General features: G+C 41.2%; 1 long non-coding RNA gene across 1 annotated transcript; it reads right to left on the bottom strand.

Annotated features, from left to right (window-relative positions):
• Window positions 1-1,068: 1,068 nt before the first annotated feature.
• LOC307033564 lies at window positions 1,069-1,775 on the bottom strand. The gene is made up of 2 exons (XR_013806555.1): window positions 1,668-1,775; window positions 1,069-1,201 (listed from the first exon to the last, which is right to left on the bottom strand). It is a non-coding gene; the product is annotated as an uncharacterized lncRNA (long non-coding RNA).
• Between the last annotated feature and the right edge of the window lie 2,052 nt (window positions 1,776-3,827).

Raw genomic sequence — 3,827 nt, 5'->3', positions numbered from 1 at the left:
AAATGATGTTAAAGTAAGCAAAATAAAGTCTGCCAACTCGCGCGGAGTAAATTGCACAGACAGCAGTTAGTAAGATTCAGCGCCAGATAGAAGAATTACGACAGCGGAATCCAAAAACGGTTATCTTCACGTGGTTCATGTAGACGAGGATCGTTCCCCGGAAGTTCATGGCGGGCAATGTGAATGCATTGATAACAGGAGATAGAACTACGATTTTTGGTAATTATTAGTGAATAAAGGTTTTGATTTGCAATATTTATACAACAAATCGATATGTGTATGTATTTACATCAATATGTTTTAAAAAATAAAATAGAATTTGCTAATATTAAGTGATAATATTAGGATTAGTGTGAACAACTAGTTTACATGTTAGGCTAACAGTGCCTTGGTTAAAGAGCCTGTTGCTGTTTATTTATAGCTTTGAATTCTTTAAAACCAATATTATCTTCTTAAACTTGTATGGTAGTCAGGAGCATCACTTTCTAATGTTTATTGATATATTTAGAGGGAGGGGATCTAAAGGAATGCTTCAGAAATTCAGATAAGATTCATTTCTACCATTTTCTTACATTCATGGTAGTTTCAGTAATCCCATGGTAATTGAGGACACAAGTTATCTAAATGACTAATGTCATCTTTATGGCTTTCAGAAAGGACAGGAGACCGACAGGTGACTATCAAAGGACTAGCAGCAGCAGCAGCAGCAGCATGATGATGATGATGTTAAATGTGTTGTTTTAGGAACATCCATTGCAAATACATGGAATTCAATAAACATTGAATAGCATATCATGCAGTTTGTCTGCATTTTTCCTCCGTGTTGTCCTGGTTTGCTGTGCTGCCTCCTAGTCGCCACCATGGTTTGCTGTGCTGCCTGGGGATGCTCAAATCGCTCCGAGAAAGGAGTACGAATGTACGGCTTCCCCACTGACAGAGCGGAGGAAAAAATGGCTGGCTCAAGTCAGCAGGAGCAATTTCACGACCAACAGCAAAAAAATATGTGAGGTTATTATATACAAACACTGCATTTGCACTTTTTCACAAAACGAAAACCACACCATTGGGAAAGCTTAATGTTTTGTTTAATACAAAAAAAACAGGGAAAGGCTTGAAAAACACAGAGTTGAGACTCAGGGTGCAGGGTGAGGGTCTCAGTGCAGGTATTCAGGCTCCATTGAATCCCCCTCTGGTTCTTGTGCTGAAAGAGGGAGTAACAGACAGGATAAAGGGTTATACACACCTATATAGCACACCTATTGGATGGGAAATTGCCTTGGGGAGATAAGGTGTGGTCTTTATTCCCAACTGAAGTTATGGAACTTTATTATTTGTGAGTTTAACAAAGTATGACAAATGGCATCAGTAACAGATGTGATATGAATTTCTATAAAGTTGTCTCACATTCTTGGTCATATTTTATATACAGTATGTAATGAGTATAACATGCCCAGTAAGTATAAAGTGTTTCCTAATACTGTGTATTCAACCACTATGGTATAGTGTATGGTACTATGGTATGGTATCCTAGCTTAATCTGTTATCTGTAAACGTTCCCTAATTCTACTAATTTAGGGATAATCCACTGACATCCTTTAATACACGTGTTAATTTGAATCAGATGTGCTGATAATATCCGCAATATAAATCTTTAAACTTCTTCTTACCTTTAAAAGTCCGTCACGAACGGTCTATTATGCTGAAACTCTACAGCTCTGCTAGCCTTGGCGCTAACTTCCGGGGAACGATTGAGAGGCTCCACGATCCGCCATTGCTGTACAAAAGTGGTCCATTGGAGTGAACGGAGATGACGTAACTCTCAGTCTATATGGCGCTGGTAAGATTGATTTCAGTAGCCACTTGTCTGGAAATACCGAAGGCTAGAAACGGTTTTGAAAACGTTTGTCACTTAGTGATCGTCTTCTCAATAGAACATCCTTGATAATGTCTTCTGGCCAATCAGAATCAAGATAACGGCGTGGTGTTGTTGCAGGAAGTCCCGAAGGAGAATACTTTTGCTGTAGTAGGCCTACATCTCTATATACATCGATACAATATTACGTGTTGATTCCTATCAACACGTAATGAAATAAGACCCCATGGTTTGATGATTGATAGGTGTGTGGGCTGTCTTTCATTTTGACACACAGAACATCCACCCTTATCCACAATGTAAAGTAATTCACACAGCCTCTTCCCTCTTCTCTCTGTGAGGAGCAGCAGGTTCAGCTTTCAGAACAAAGTAGTTGTGTGTAGTAATGGATTTATTTATTTTTCTTCTCAAGAGAGTACCAGAATGTGTATTTTATGTTAGTATTTCAAAAAATCTCCTGGGGGACGACCCCCCTGCAGGGGTTGGGTCTTCAGCATACGTCAACTCTTTCACTTGTGGGGAAATTGCAGGATTGGCTCCAGGTCGCCCTTTTTATTTACTACAAGACAAACGTGTCTTTTTATTTCGTACAGTTCAATTTGGATTGAGACAGGGAAATAATCTAAACCTCAAGCGTGGCGTTTCACTGTCAAGGGGAGCGTCTATGTAATTACATTGCAAATACTGATTTGAGCCCCACCACTGTATGGGTTAGCCCTACCATAGATTACCCAACAAAAATACTCTGGCGCCGCCACTGGTCCGAGGAACTAGTGATGAGGATAACAAAGATTATTCCCCATGAGGCCTTAAGGCTTTGTCATTTCTATATCCCAGAGGATTGTGATAGCAGTGTGTTGTTGACCTTACATTTTCCATCCCCTGCTGCTCAGTAATGCTGAGAAATATTTGTGTATGACATTTTTCTCCCTCTGGTGCACAGGGCGGATATTGTTGTCAAAGCAGCGGCTCTTTACAGTGGCATATTACAAGGAACGGAGGGGCCATCTGGTAAAAGAAACAGTCCAATAAAAATAAGTTGACCGTGCCGTCTGTCCTTCTGTTACAGATTTGGACACTCTTGTCTAAAGCTACAACACCACCACCTCCTCCTCCTCCTCACACCTGGTACACACCTTCATCTGGACACAAAGAGCCACATAAACAAGTGTTTTCACAGCCATGAGCAGAAGGGGGTCCTGAGACGAAGAGAGATAGTGGTAGCTTCTGGAGTCAGCATGAGAGCTGCTCATTTGCTAACAGCCCGCTGGGTTAATTCAACCCCTGCATGAGTGTGTATGTTTTCACACTGGCCTACTGAACTCTTTCATTTCGTGCCATCGGAGGACCTCTGCTGTGGACAAATACACTCAAAGGAATGCACACATGATAACACACATGCAGAGTCATGACCGCACATTCACTCTTAATCATGAACAGTGAGGAAGACGCTCCTTTTGTGATTACTTTGATCTGTTTTTAGTTTTTGTGTCAGATTTCCTGTCACTGCGTGGTATCAGAAGCCAGAGTGCTGCTGAGTGTGTGCGGGTCTCTCTCTCTCTCTGTGTGTGTGTGTGTGTGTGTGTGTGTGTGTGTGTGTGTGTGTGTGTGTGTGTGTGTGTGTGTGTGTGTGTGTGTGTGTGTGTGTGTGTGTGTGTGTGTGTGTGTGTGTGTGTGTGTGTGTGTGTGTGTGTGTGTGTGTGTGTGTGTGTGTGTGTTCACAGCTGGTTTTAATATAGGAGGAACAGATATGAAAACAGTAAGAAGCAGTGGAGGGAATACAGATTTACAGCTGAAAGTCAGAGCAGAAAATAACACATATATCACCACCTCATGTAGACTCAGGCATTTTCTAACTTTATCTGTCTATCATTAAGCCGGAATATCCAGAGAGAGCAGAGGAGCTGTGATGATGTATAATATGATGCCAAGGTTTAGCTCCTTAAAGATATAA

This window comes from Notothenia rossii (assembly GCF_949606895.1).
Source record: "Notothenia rossii genome assembly, chromosome: 3".
Classification (NCBI taxonomy): Eukaryota; Metazoa; Chordata; class Actinopteri; order Perciformes; family Nototheniidae; genus Notothenia; species Notothenia rossii.
Note: the sequence above shows the minus strand (reverse complement) of the source record. Positions and strands in the feature narration are given on the sequence as shown.